A 16,236-nucleotide genomic window follows, 5' to 3' on the forward strand; every position below is an offset into this window, starting at 1 on the left:
TTATACTGAAAAATACAAAACTGTATAAAAATACCACTGATATAATGTAAGGCCACAACCCTTGGTGCGCACTGTCTCCCTAACCTGCAACAAAGCATGATTCTGCACTTACATGACATTTGGCGGTGGTGTTGAATACAAGCAAGATGAACAGATGTTGGCTGTCTTAAGCAAAAGAGGGATTTTTTTCCTCATAGCCTGGAGGGCCACTGGGAGACTGGAAAACTACACTTAGAAAACCCAGAAAAATCAAAGCAGTCTGGAGGGCCAAGCAGCAAAAACCACTGCACTCCACTCCACCACAAAGGGACTGACTTCATTTTTATCTAATTGGCGCCCTATGAAAAACTCTAGGTAGGGACATTTGACAGACAACGTCATTTGCCAGTGCACTTGATGACAGTTGGCATGGAGATAATCTGCACTTGGGGAAGCAGGACATTTCTTCTTGCCAGAAAATACACAACTGGGTACTCCCCAGATATTAAGAAAGGTTGCGTATTTGTAGACAAAAGAAGAACAACGGCACTCACCATTTTTCAAGATCCAGCTTAAGGCTCAACTTCTAAATAAAACCTTTCCTAAACACTTCAACTTGATCATTTTTATTTTTTCCTCTGACAACTGAACTTGGGGTAATTTAGAGTCAGTATCATTCCGCTTATCACTTATAGGCAGTAAGTCTATTTTAGAATTTTTCACATTTTATAGGTTTTCTTTTCAACAAGATTGCTAGTGCCTTGAGAAGAGAGCACATGCTTTAAATTTTTATATTGCATCACAGCATATATCATACCCCAAACACAGATAGTAGGGAGAATGGCGACTAGATCAAAGTGGAGCCCAAGTGAATATTTACCAAGCATGACATCAAGGAGACAATATACAAAGAAAATTGTTTTTTTTAATGATACTGTTGTAGCCCTGGCTGGTGTGGCTCAGTGAATTGAGCGCCAGCTTGTGAACCAAAGGGTCACTGGTTCAATTCTCATTCAAGGCACATGCCTGGATTGCAGGCCTGGTCCCCAGTACGGGGTGCATGAGAGACAACCACACACTGATGTTTCTCTCCCTCTCTTTCTCCCTCCTTCCCCTCTCTCTAAAAAAAAATAAATAAATTACATCTCACAAATAAATAAAATGATACTTCTGTAGCTGTATACTTATTTTTTAAATCCCCTAAAGTATTCCTTCACAATTATGTTTTTACAAATGGCTTGCAATGTGAGACACTATGTATATAGTAAATTAATATATATTCTAACCCCATATTCTTTAATAAATTGTCTGAAATTATTTGTTAAGAAGCTTTAAAAGGTCCCAATGATTCCCCACCTCCTGGTATGTGTGTTCTTGTGTAACCCCTTCCTCTCGGCTTGCTGTGAATGAATAGAACATAAAGAAAAAAAATGGATGTCATTTCTGAAATTGGGTTAAGAGAGACACTGACCTCTGTTTTGTTTCCCTCTCTCTGTCTGTCTTGCACTCTGATCCTTCTCGCTTGCTCTGACGAAACAAGCTGACATGTTCTGAGTGACTCTATGGAGATACCCAAGTGGCAAGGATCTAAGTTACTGTAGCCTATTACCAAAAGCCAGTAAGAAATCAAAACCCCCAAACACAACATTTCACAAGGTACTGAATCCTACCACCTACCACGTGAATGAGTTTGGATGTGGATCTTTCCCTAGCTGAGCCTTGAGATGCCAGCAGCCCAGTCAACCCCTTGATTACAGCCCATGATCATCAAAGAGGCCTTGAGGTAGAGAACCCAGGGTCCCCTGATCCAAATAGCCAAAGAAACTGTGAAATAATGAAAGCTATCATTTCAAGCCACTAAATTCCCAGTAATTTATTGCACAGCAATAGATAATTGATAGCAACCATAATTACAAATAACAGTATTTGATTTATTTGTAATGTATTATAGCTTTGTTGGGGTGTAATTGGATGTGGTAAAATGCATACATAAAGTGTTCAATTGACATTTTGTCTTATGCATATTTGTTTTATGTATATACCTGTGAAATTGAAACCACAATCAAGAAACTGAACATAACAGTCACCTCCAAAATTTTCCTTGTGTCCTTTTATACTGCTCTGCGGTTCCTGTCCACAAGCAACCACTGACTGCCTTTTGTCCATATAGATTAGTTTGCATTTTTGAAAATTTTATGTAAATAGAATCAGTATGCTTTTTTATCTTGCTTCTTTCACTAGGTTTAATTATTTGGAGATTCAAATTGTGTGTATTATGAGATCATTACTTTTTATTGCTGAGTAGTATTATATTGTATGGATATAGCATGATCTATTCATCCATTCAATAGCTGATGAGCACTGCATTGCTGCCAGTGTCTACATATGATCAATAAATATGCCAAAACATATTTGCACATTTCTTGTATAGTTATATATTTTCATTTCTTTTCAATAAAAACCTAAGAGTGAAGTAGCAGATCTATATGATACATACATGAGTAACTTTTTAAAGAAACTGACCAATTTATTTCCAAAGTGGTCTTACCATTTCAAACTACAACATCACTGTATGAGAGTTTCTGTTGTTGCATACCTTATCCACATTTATTATGGTCATTGTAATATTTTTAAAACTATAAATTATCGACTTAATCCTGAAAATTAGTCTAGATATAACATGACAAGTCAGATCTACCGGATCATTAAAAAACATGGTTCAGATCTCTAGGATAAATTTTTCTTCAGTGTACTTTCTACTCAGAAAAAGGAAAAATAAGAGAAGTGTATTCATACCAGAAACACACTGCTCAAACTCAAAAACACTTGTTCATCTTCGTCCACCACTTGCCTCACTTCTGGTGAAATTGATAGGTAATATCACTCCTCCTTCTTCTACATGCTATGACTTGTTACAATTCATAATAGCAGGTAAACAAATATGACAACCTCTACTCCCCAAAAGATAATTCATTGAGTGATGGTTTCTTTAAATCATTAGCAGGGACTTGTAGGCAACTGGAATGAGAAAACCAGCTCAAGAATTTTTTTTTTTTTTACTCCCATGAAGGTCTAAAAATATTAGGATGTACTGATCAAAGTATGAATAAAATATCAGCTATTTTTTTCAGTTTATTATGACATAATTGACAGATACCATCATCTTAGTTTAAGGTTTACAGCATAATTATTTGATATATGCATATATTGCAAAGTGATGACATAACAAGTTTACTTAACATAGTTATCATTTTTTGATGATCTTCTAAGGTCTACTCCCTTAGCAACCTTCAACTATAAATACAATATTGTTAAGTATGGTCACCATGATATAGATTACATTCCCAAGATTTATTTATCTTATAACTAAAAGTTTGTATTTTTATTCATTTCCCTACCCCCCACTATTCCTAGCTCTGGCAACCACCAATCTCTTCTCTGTTTCTATGAGTTCGTTGTTGTTTTTTAAGGTTTCTCATATAAGTAAGATCATTTGTGTTTCTCTGTCTGACTTATTTCACTTAGAGGTCCATTTATGTTATTAAAAAGGCAGGATTTTTTCTTTTCATGGATAAATAATATTCCATTATATATGTATCATATTTTCTTTATCCATTTATCTGCCAATAAGCAGGTTGTTTCTGTGTCTTGGCTAGTGTAAATAATGCTGCTACAAGCAAGGGTATGCAGATATCTCTTTGGGATAGTGATTTTGTTTCCTTCAGATATATATACAGAAGTGAAATTCATAGATCATATGGCAGCTGTATTTCTAATTTAGAGGAAAACCTCCATATTGGTTTTCATAATGGCTGTCTATGAATTTACAAGCCCAACAACAGTATAGAGTGTTCCCTTTCTCCACAGTCTCACCAAAACTTGTTTTCCTTTGTCTTTTTGGACAACAGCTGTTCTAATAGCTGTGACATGGTATCTCACTGTGGTTTTGATTAGCATTTCCCTGATGATTAGTGACACTGAGCATCTTTCTTGTTGGTCATTTGACTATCTTCTTTGGAGAAATGTCTAATCAGGTCCTTTGCCCATTTTTTATTGTGTTTTTTTTTCTGTTTGCTTTCACTATTCAGTTATATGAGTTTGTATATTTTGGATAATAATACCTTATCACATAGGTGGTTTTCAAATATTTTATCCCATTCTGTAGGTTGTCTTTTCATTTTGTTGATCATTTCTTTTGCTGTGCAGAAGCTTAAATTTGACATAGTCCCACTCATTTACATTTGCTATTGTTGCTTGTGCTACTGGGGTCATACCCCTAAAAAGTCACTTTCAAGACCAATGTCAAGGAAATATTTTGCTATGTTTTTTTCTAGCAGTTTTATGATTCCAGCTCCTACATGTGAGTCTTTAACCCATTTTGAATGAATGTTTGTAAGAAGTGTAACATAGTGGCCTAGTTTCATTTTCTGCTTATGAAAATCATGAAAATCCAGTTCCACTGCACCATTTATTGAAGAGCTCCATAGAGTATCCTGGGCTTCCTTATCAAATATTAATTGATTTTATATGTAGAGGTTTATTTCTGAGCCTTGAATTCTGTTCCATGATTTTATGTGTCCATTTTATGCCAGTACCAGACTGTTTTGATTATACTATAGCTTTGTAATATAGCTTAAAATCAGGAAGTGTAATGCTTTCAGGTTTGTTCTTTTTGCTCAAAATTGATTTTTAAAATCAGGAATTTTTGTGGTTCCAAACAAATTTTAAAATTATTTTTTTCTATTTATGTAAGAAGCCTTTAGATTATTGATAGGAATTGCATTGAACCTATAGATAGCTTTGGGTAGTAAAAATATTTTAGTAATATTAATTATTTAAATTCATGAACATGATCAGTCTTTCCAGTTCTTTGCAACTTCTTTGATTTCTTTCTTTGAATTCTTATGGTTTTCAGTGTATATATCTTTCACTAGGAAGTGAAAGCATAAATATTTAGGCATAAGTTTTTTCCTAAATATTTTAAGGTTTTGATGCTATTGTATATAGGGTTGTTTATTTCGTTTTCTAAACATTTCATTTTCAAATTTTCTTTGTATTTTTTTTAAGATTTTATTTATTTTTAGAGATGGGAAGGGAGGGAGAATGAGAGAGAAACATCAATGTGTGTTTGCCTATCATGTGGCCCCCACTGTGGACCTGGCCCGCAACCCCGGCATGTGCCCTGACTGGGAATTGAACCTGCATCCCTTTGGTTCCCAGCTAACGCTCAATCCACTGAGCTTTGCCAGCCAGGGCTACTTCTTTTTTATACAATTCATTTTTAATATACAGAAATGCCATTGATTTTTGTATGTCGATTTTGTATACTGTTGTATTACTGAATTTGTTGAGATCTAACAGGTTTTTGGTGGAGTCTTTAGAATTTTCTGTCTATAAAATCATGTCATCTGCAGATACAATTCAACTTATTTATTTTTAAGTCAAATACTTTTTTTCCTTCTTCCCTGATCTTTTCTTTTCTGAGTCCTGCAGTTCCTACTGGGACTTCTGGTACTACAGTATATTGATTAGAAATGGTGAAAGTAGAGACCTTCATCTTATTCCTCATCTTAGAGCAAAAAGCTTCCAACCTTTACCATATAGTATGAGAGTATGTGTGGACTTGTCATGTGTTATTATATTGAGGTACACTCATTCTATATCAAACTTGAGAGTTTTTATCATTGATGCATTTGTAATTCTGTAATTTTTTTTGCATCTACTGAGATAATCATGTAAGTTTTATCTTTTATTCTATTAATGTGATCTATCACATTTATTGATTTGCAGATGTTGAACCATCCTTGCATATCAGGGATGAATTCCACTTGACCATGATATGTGAGGACCCAAGTAAATAAAGTGATAAATGAAGTGGAATACATTGCACCCGTTACCACAGAAACACAAAGGATCATTAGAGAATATTATAAACAACTGTGTGCAAATATACTGAAAAACCCAAAAGAAATGAATAGATCTCTAAAAACACACAACCTACACCGCAGATAATGAAGAAACAGAAAATCTGAGCAGGACAAGCCAGGATGTTGAATTAGCAATCAAAAACCTCCCAGAAAACAAAAAAATTACCTCAGACCAGATGGCTTCACTGGTTAACTTTGCCAACTATTTAAAGGAGAAATAATGCCAATCTTTCTCAAATTCTTATAAAACAATTGAAGAAAAGAGAACATTCCAAAACTCATTTTATGAGGCCAGCATTGTCCTGATATCAATACCAGATAAGGACACCACACAGAGAAAACTACAGGTCAATATCCTTGATTAATATGGATTCAAATTTTCTCAACAACATGCTAGCAAACCAAATTCAAAAGCACATTAAGGAGATCATACACCATTATCAGTTTTTTATCCACACAACTCTTGGTTTCTACATTACTAGCTCTTATAAGGCTATATTTGTTTCGTTTTTCTGTATTCATTTTATTGTGGTAGAATTGTGATAAAGATACCTTCTAAATACAGGTATATTTAAATATATATATATCATGTGCACATACACTGTCCTAGTATCACTTCCTTAAAATATGCAGTGAGACTGTCCTACTAAGTGAGTATTAGGACAAATACTCATTTTACTGCTCACTTATTAGTAGATGAAATAAGTGAGTATCAAAATTAGTGAAACAGGGAAAGATAAGAAGCATTGCACTGGCTTCTTTTTTTTCCCATTTTTTTATTGTTGTTCAAGGACAATTGTCTCTATTTTTCTGCCACCGCTGTCCCCAACCCCACCTCCCACCCTCAATCCTACCCCCACTTTGGCCTTGTCCATGGGTTTTTTATATATGTTCCTTGATGACTGTTCCCCTTCTTTCTCCCATTTTCTCCCTCCATTTTGGTTGCTGTCATTTTATTCTTTATTTCAATGTCTCTGGTTATATTTTGCTTGTTTCATGTTTTGTTGATTAGGTTCTGCTTGTGTGAGTGGATCAGAAAACTATAGGACATGTACACAATAGAATACTATGCACTGGCTTCGTGATGAACCTTTGAGCAACACAGAAAATCAATTGCAGGATGTCCATTCAGCCAAGTGGTACATATCCAGACATGCTAAATGGAGAGGTCATGTATGTCGCAGAGCAATCTCTCTGAGGGATAAAGGAGAGGGGTACATCTACACAGCACCCTCTTGTTGCCTGTTTCCATTAGTCACATTTCTCCTGATAGTAGGCTAACTCCACTCTATTTCTGTCTAAGGAGACCTCTCAAGACCCAGTTATGCACTTCTGGGTGTAGCACTTCATTCAAGTCTTGGAGAAGGACACAACATCTCTGGGGGTGGGGCTGGCTACCTAGGTGGTGGAACCCCACAGACTGGAGCAGAGTTATTTATTCAGCAAGCTAGTGTCTAAAGGTTCTTGAGGCAATGTCAGAGGAATGCAAAAAAGCACATACATGTATCATAGAATTTGTGTAAATCAGGATTATTTGAAGTGTAATAAAGCAATGAATATTTGGTGTGTAGATGTCTCAGTATCACCTATGACTTTTGGTTAAATCCCACATAATTGAACTAGGTGATTCTGGTACTTATCAGGGAAAAATGTAATTAAAAAAATACTCAGTGTGGTTCTGAGATATAATTATTATCTCTTTATTTACTTGATTTTTCAGAACAGATTCTTATTTGTATTGTCTCAAGAAAGAACAACTTTATGTAAGATATCTTTTTTCCCAAATATTTTTGTGATTTTTTAGCTCTTCAAAATAAAGATAATTCTAATGAACACTAAAATTAAGTGAGCTGTATATATTCATCTATTTTTACCCAATATACACATATGCAGACATATATAAAGCTATACTATATTAAAAAGATGTATACAGTTAGTATTCTTCAGTTACAAGAAACATTTGTTAAAACAAGGGCCATTTTAATTGTAACCTCATATAGGCACATGAAATTAAATTTAATTTTAAAAATTTTAATTAAAAGTCTGCCAATTTTTCAAGCATATCCATTGCATGTAAAAAAGTATACCTGTGTATCATATTTTTCTGAAATTTATTGCAGATTGACCTATTTTTTATTGACTGAAAGAATAAAATAAATCAGAACAATTCTTTTGTTTTAATCCCAACCTATTACTCTAAATAGCAATTAAAATTAGAAGAGCTATATTTTGATTTTTTGTTAGTTTTTTATTTTAATCTGTAAAATGTGAATTGAATCCTTGTTTTTAGAAAAACAGCATTTTCATTCTATTTTAAAGTAAACAAATATGTCATTAAATTTGATTGTATACTTATGTATATAACAGCTGACATTTTGACTTCAAGTCTTCATTTCACATCTCAAATCTTTTGTGGAAAATCATAAACCTACCCACAGAAAAACAATAAAGAAAAAAAGGCATTTCGATTTTTTAAGCAAGAATGTCAACTCTATATATAGGAAAATTTAATTGGTTGCAAATATTGAGTCAGATTCTCCAACATTCAGCAGAGTATGATTGCAGATAATTTACCACCATGTTAACTCCTTCATGTAGGATTTCCTTTCTGTGTAAACTATGAAAAATAATGACTAGTATACTTTTGGTTGTTGGAAAGTGTTAAGCTTTGAATAATAAATGAGGCAATTCTTTAATGTCTTTAGTAACACACAGTGGTTTTTTTTTAGTTTTTGAGCTCTTTTCCAATTTTTAAAAACATTTTTATGGATTTGCAGCATATAATTCAGTATCATGAATCCTGTATATTTGAAAAACAGCAACTGATGAAAATGATGATGATAATGATAATAATGATCATGTGTTCATGATTTTACTAGCCTTTAAGTGCACATTTTTGGAGAAATTTGTAGTGAATAATGTGTTGCTTTTTCATTTAATAAGAGCCTTCTGCTATTCCCACAATTTAAATAGGCTTTGAATCATCTGCATATCCAATGTTGCATTTGTATTCCAGAACTTCAGTTTCTAAATCTACAAAAGAGAATTTTGCATTAGTATATTCCTATAATACATGTTTATCTTCAACATTTCATTGTAAAACAAGAAGTAGCTGATGATTTTGGACCTACAAATGCATGGGATTTTCTAAGTGATTGTGAATTCTTCATGTAATCTCCATTTGGTAAAAGCCAATTTTCTCTTTTTTGAAAGAAAAAACAATCACCCTGTGCAACTGTAAAATACTCTCATATAGAATTCAATGACATCTCTGAGATTTTTGCACCTCTACAATGTCCTAGTAGGACTGTCTCGCTTCCGAAGTCAGAAGTTCAGAGATGGACTGCCTCAGACAAATACTGCCTCTGCCCCATAAATATGTCATGCCCAAATAAGACCTTCAGCAAGCTACTTGGCTATCCGGTGTTTCAGTTTCTTTATATATGAAGAAAAAAAATAGTAGGGTTATTTTGAGCATTAATGAATGAATAAGTGGAAAGCACTTAGAAAAGTATCTGGCAAATGTATAGTGCTATGTAAATGTAGGCTTATGTCTTGTTTTATATTATTTTTCACTGCCATTTTGTCTGACCATTTCTCACATTGACATATAATGCAATATTTGCTAGGAACATATGCCATATTTTAAGTAACATGGAAACTTAAGAAGAATGTCTTACTATGTATTTTTTATTGTTATTCAAGTACAGTTGTCTCCATTTCCCCCCGCCACTTCCCCCCACCCCTGCCATCCACACTTCCCTCGATCCTACCCCACTCTGGCTTTTTCCTTGTGTCCTTTACACATGTTCCTTGACAACCCTTCCCCCGCCCCCCTCCATAGTTTCCTCCCACCTCCCCTCTGGTTACTGCCAGTTTGTTCATTTCAATGTCTCTGGTTCTGTTTTCCTTCCGTGTTTGTTTTGCTGATTGGGTTCCACTTATAGGTGAGAACATATGGTATTTGTCTTTCTCTGCCTGGCTTATTTCACTTAGCATAATACTCTCCAGATCCATCCGCACCATCACAAAGGGTAGGAGCTCCTTCTTTCTTTCTGCTACATAGTATTCCATTGTGTAAATGTACTGTAGTTTTTTTATCCATTGATTTGCTGATGGATAGGCACTTAGGTTGCTTCAACGGTGTACTGTATGCTACGTATACTTCAGGTCTGCCTTTAAAAGTTAGTAAGTCCAAGTTGAAACAGAAAAATGTGGCTGACATAAATTTTTAAAATTATTTTTAAGTATTTTTTATTGATTATGCTATTACAGTTTTCCCAATTTTCCCCCTTTTGTCCCCTCTCTGCCCTGCCCCCCAACTGTGGCAGACTCTGGCCAGCAGAATCCGCCTGTTGTGACTGGAAATGATAGTAAATGCACAGGAGACAGCAATCCTGTGGAGAAAAGGGGGACAGCACCACTACTCTCTCAAGGGGAGAGAGAGCCTATGAGTGCCTCGGCCACTCGCTTAAGAGGAGAGCTCCTCAACTCTTGCCTAGATTGGCTTTTATTGTTTTTCTCGGGTCTTCCATCAGAGAAAGATTTATCATCTATTACATAGAATATTATTGTCTACATTTTAGTTACAATCGAGGAAATGAAAATAACATGCAGAGGGGAATGGCGGCGAGCTGATTAACTCTATCCTTGGGAAAATTCACACAAGCTTTGGAAATTACCTTGAAGACAGACAATACACATTTGTTCTTTTAGACCAGGGTGATGGAGTTTTAGCAAGAGCAAACCATAACTGTCAGTGTGCATTTTCTAGGCCTGATTCCCACGGGAAAACTCAGTTTGAAGGTCTGGCTCCTGCCCACCACTTTGCTTCTGTATGTTTTCCATACAGAGCTGAGTCACGTTGCCAGACTGAAACAAACCGGTCCCCTACACGCAACCCTCCAGCATTTCTCCACCCCCTCTTAGCTCATGTCCATGGCTTGTACATATAAGTTCTTTGAGTCCTCTGTTTCCTGTACCATTTTTTATCTCTCCCAATCTATTTTATGCCTACTAATTATGCTTCTTCTTCCCTGTACCTTCCCCCCCACCTATTCCTCCCTTCCCCCTCCCCACTGAACTCCCTCTGTGTGATGTCCATTTCTCTGATTCTGTTCCTATTCTGGTTGTTTGCTTAGTTTTTGTTTTCATTGTTTTTCTTTTCTTTTAGGTTCATTTGTTGATAGTTGTGAGTTTGTTGTCATTTTATTGTTCATATTGTTTTATCTTCTTTTTCCTAGATAAATCCCTTTAACGTTTCATACAATAAGGGCTTGGATATGATGAACTCCTTTAACTTGACCTTATCTGGGAAGTACTTTATCTGCTCTTCCATTCTAAATGAGAGCTTTGCTGAATAGAGAATCTGGGATGTAGGTCCTTGCCTTTCATCACCTCAAATACTTCTTTCCAGCCTCTTCTTGCCTGTAAGGTTTCTTTTGAGAAATCAACTGATAGCCTTATGGGAACTCCTTTGTAGGTAATTGTCTCCTTATTTCTTGCTGCTTTTAGAATATTCTCTTTGTCTTTAATGTTGGGTAACTTATGATGATGTGCCTTGTTGTGTTCCTCCTTGGATCCAACTTTTTGGGACTCTCTGGGCTTCCTGGACTTCCTGGGAGTCTATTTCCTTCCCCAGGTTGGGGAAGTTTTCCTTCATTATTTGTTCAAATAAGTTTTCAATTTCTTGCTGCTATTCTCCTTCTGGCATCCCAATCATTCAGATATTGGAATATCACAGGTTGTCCCAGAGAATCCTCAGCCTCTCCTCATTTTTTTGGATTCTTGTTTCTTTGTTCTGATTCAGTTGGATGTTTATTTCTTCCTTTTGTTCCAAATCGTTACTTTGAATCCCAGTGTCCTTCCTGTCACTGTTGGTTCCCTGAATATTTTGCTTTATTTCATTTTGGGTATCTTTCATTTGTTCTTTCATTTTCCAACCAAGCAAAATCATTTTTGTGAGCATTTTGATTAACAGGGCTTTAAATTCTCCATCAGATAGGTCAGCAATTTCCTCATTGTTTAGTTCTCTTTCTGAGGTTTTGCTGTGTTCTTTCATTTGGGCCATATTTCTTTGTCTTGACATGGCTGATAGGTTGTAAGGGGTTGGGGCCTTAGGTATTCACACAAGCAGGATGACCCTCTTTGCTGCTCTGTGATGCTGCCAGTCTGGTTGTTCTGGATGATTTTTTTCTTTAATTCCTTGGTTGTCAAAGTTCTGTGCAGTTTGATTTTCTGGCAATTTTGGTTGTTTATTGATTTTAGTTTGGTTGTTATCCTCCTTTTGGTTGTACGAGGAAGCGAAGGGTTTCTTCTACCTATGCCTCCATCTTGGCCGGATCTACATTTTTAAAATTATTTAATGTCACTCATCCACATATTGCTGAACCTTAGATGAATGAATAAATCATTGTTCCTGAATTGAAACATTAATTATACAATACTATCATGCACTGAACAAATATTTATTAAGCACTAATTATGTGGTGAGTATTGTGTTGGACTATGGTATATGGAACTTGTCTTAATGACTTTTTAAATCTACCACCCATATAAATATACATATAAGAAAAAACTATGATAGAAGTAGGGAATGATGGGCAGATAGTGCTAGGGGGAATACTTTCTTTTCTTTTTTAGGGTACACAAAAAGTATTTTTAATTTTTATTGAATTTATTGTGGTGACATTTGTTAATGAAGGTATATAGGTTTCAAGTGTGCAGTTCTATAATACATCATCTGTATATTGTACTATGTGTTCACCACCCAAAGCTGAGTCTCCTTCAATCACCTTTTATCTCCTTTTTACCTTCCTACCTTCCCCCACCACCCTCTTCCTCTGGTAATCACACACTGTTGTCAGTCTATGGGAGGTTATTTTTGCTTAATCCTTACACCTTTTCCACTCAGCCCCCACTCCCTCTCCCCTCTGATAGCTGCCAATCTGCTGCATCTATTAGTCTCTTTCCATTTTGTTTGTTTATTTTGTTTATTAGACTCCACATATAAGTGGAATTATATGTTATATGTCTTTCTCTCATTGGCTTATTTAACTTAACATAATGTTCTCTAGGTCTACTCATGCTGCCACAAAGGTAAGAGTTACTTGTTTTAATGATGAGTAGTATTCTATTGTATGTGTACCAAAGCTTTTTTATTCATTCATTACTGATGGGCACTTGGACTGCTGCCAAATCCTGGCTATTGTAAATAGTGCTACAGTGAACACAAGGGTGTATATATTCTTTAGAATGATTGTTTAAGTTTTCTTTGGATATACTCCAAGAAGTGGAATTCCTGGATCATAAGGCAGTTCCACTGTTAATTTTTTTGAGGAAACGATATACTGTTTTTCAAAGTGGTTCACCAATCTGCAATCCCACCAACAGAGCATGAGGGTTTCCTTTTTGTGAAATCCTCACCAACACTTACTGTTTGTTGATCTGTTGATGATAGCCATTCCAATAGGTGTGAGGTGATAGGCATTGTGGGTTTAATTTGCATTTCTCTGATGATTAATGATATTGAGCAACTTTTCATATGTCTATTGCCGATGTGTATGTACTCTTTAGAAAAGTGTCTGTTCAGGTCTTTGGCCCACTTTTTAATTAGATTTTTGGGGGTGGAGGGTACGGTGGTGTGGTTGAGTTCTTTATAAATTTTGGCTATTAACCCCTTGTCAGATATATCTTTGGCAAATATGCTCTCCCATTCAATGAGCTATATTATTGTTTTGTTGATGGTTTCCTTTGCTGTGCAAAAATGTGTTAGTTTATGGAGTCACATTTATTTACTTTTTCTTTTGTTTCCCTTGCCCAATGAGATATATTGGCAAAAATATTGCTACGAGAGATGACTGAGGTGTCACTGCCTATTTTTTCTTCTAGGATTGTTGTGGTTTTGAGTCTTCTGAGTGAAGAAATGGTTAGAAAGAAGAGTACAGAAAAACTATAGAAGAATATACAATGCAGGATATTTAATACCAGACCAATATCTCACCCCAAAGATTCAGTCACTCAAGAAAACCGATTTATTTTTCTTTGAACTCTCTCTTGTATATCTTCAACACATCTTTTCTATCATTGCCTCCTTGCCCCCTAATTACAAATTTGAACTGCTAATGTATGTAATTAGTTCAAAAATCCTTAGTTGGCTTTGCTGATTTTAGCCTCAACCACATTGAATTAACCATTCTATGAACAATTAATACTGTACCTAATCTTTTCAAATGCTACATACATTGTGTCCCATCTCAAAATCAAAACCCTAGTTAGTGTCTAGTAAATCAAATCTGAACTGTTGGGCTTTATTTTTAAAATCTATTACCATCTAATTGTACTTGGCTTGTCAAATATATTTCTTCCTCCATAATCCCATGTAGATCTTCTATTAAAGTTGGAATCAACTTTACCAAGAAGGTTGGAATCAACCTCATTACCAAGGAGGTACCTTGTGACAAATCTGGCAGGTTTTTTTCCAGTGTCATTTATCTCTCCATGAATACTCCTCCTATACCTATCCACCAATCCATACACTGTCACTCATTAAAGATCCAACTCAAGTGCCACTTCCTGCTTCAAATTGCCTAATGACATCATTCCTCGCTGGTTTTCCCTATCTCTGGGTATTTTTAAATCATTACGCAGAATACAGTGTGTTGGTATATGTATTATATTCTGCTTCTTTGTTGTTGTGAGTGTGACTTAACAATTAACAGATAATTCAAATATAAGATAGTAGAGCCAGTGTCATCCTGGGCCAACGAACATCAATTTGCAGTATAGTTTCCTATCCCATTGTGTTAGACATATGGTATGAATGAGAAATAAATGTGTCTTACAGTAATTTTCAAACATGTTGGTATCAGAAATCCTTTCTTCTTTAAAAATTTATTGGGCCCCCCAAAGGGCCTCTGTTTATATAAGTTTTAGCTATTAATTACTGGATTTCAAGTAATGACATAAATTAAATTTTAAATACTTTATTTGTAATTTCACTTAAAATAACATATTTTAACATAAATATATTCCAAACAGCAAAATCAATGAGAAGGGTTTTATTTGCATTTTTAAAACTTCTTTATACCTGCCTTACTAGGATAAAGCTGAAATTTCTTATCAAATTCTGTGTTCAATAAGTCGAGTATAAAAGTATATAAAGGAAATATGGCCTTGCATAAATATGTAGTTGCAAAAAAGAGGAATGTTTTAAGGCTCTTCTGATAATTATGGGTCTTATTCTGTGCTATGAGACCAAAATACTCAACAAGTAAAGGTAAGGATTGATAATGAACCCAAAGTGATATCAATAAACCTTTCATACTTGTTACATTAAAACCCATTATCTGTCTTGCATTTTGAATGGATCTTTTACTGATGCAAATTTTCAAGCAGCGGTCATCTGGAAAAAAATCAGTGTACTGAGGTATTCATATCCTTCAGTTTTTGGTGTTGTACTTAGTATTAAAGATTGTTAATATCATTTCAAATTTCATCCACAAATTCTTTAGGTATTGGCAGCTGTCAAGTTCATGATGGCAGGCATAAAATTTTCAAAATTTTTTTTCATTAAAATCTTGAAAGATAATATCGCTCATAAAAACTGTCAGTTGTCTTCCATGAATAGAGTTCCCTTTATTAATTTATTTTAGAAAATTTCTACCAAATACCCGATTTTAAATAAGCATGAGTTTGCTAGTAACTCATTCCAGTAAAAATTATGTTGCATGAAGAAAGTGCTAATTCATCTCACAACTCAAACAAATTTCACAATGGCTTTTCCTAGAGGCCACCATCATACCTTTGTGCGCCACAGAAAGACTTCGTGCATATTTTCCATTGTGTCATACAGGATATTAAAAAGACATGCACTCAAGGGTCAAATTTTAATTAAATTGATCATTTTCTCTGCTTCATCAAGGACATTTTTAAGTGAAACTATCCTCCTCCCTTTTGCCCCCTCCATGTATTGAAAAATGTAATGTCTAATATTAAGCTAGTTTGATACTAATATCTTTATCCACAGTGTTATATCATTAGTGCAAATGTCAAAAAGGTTAAAAGGCAATACCATTTTACACTTATCCTGAAACTAGTTTTGCTCTTATCAACACTGTGAAAGGCTCTCAGGAACTCTTGTATTCATGGACTATACTTTGAATACCATTGTATTGTATTAAATCATACACTTAGGAGTTGCATGCTACTGCAGCATAATCTATGTATCCCTGATAAACATAGATTTAGAATCAAGAGAACTAAGAATTTTTCTTTGACATTTCCAATTATTGATCAAGACTCCTTTACTAGGTTACTGTTTACTCCTTCT

This window comes from Phyllostomus hastatus, unplaced genomic scaffold, assembly GCF_019186645.2.
Source record: "Phyllostomus hastatus isolate PE091 unplaced genomic scaffold, TTU_PhHast_1.1 phas_contig_196, whole genome shotgun sequence".
NCBI lineage: Eukaryota > Metazoa > Chordata > Mammalia > Chiroptera > Phyllostomidae > Phyllostomus > Phyllostomus hastatus.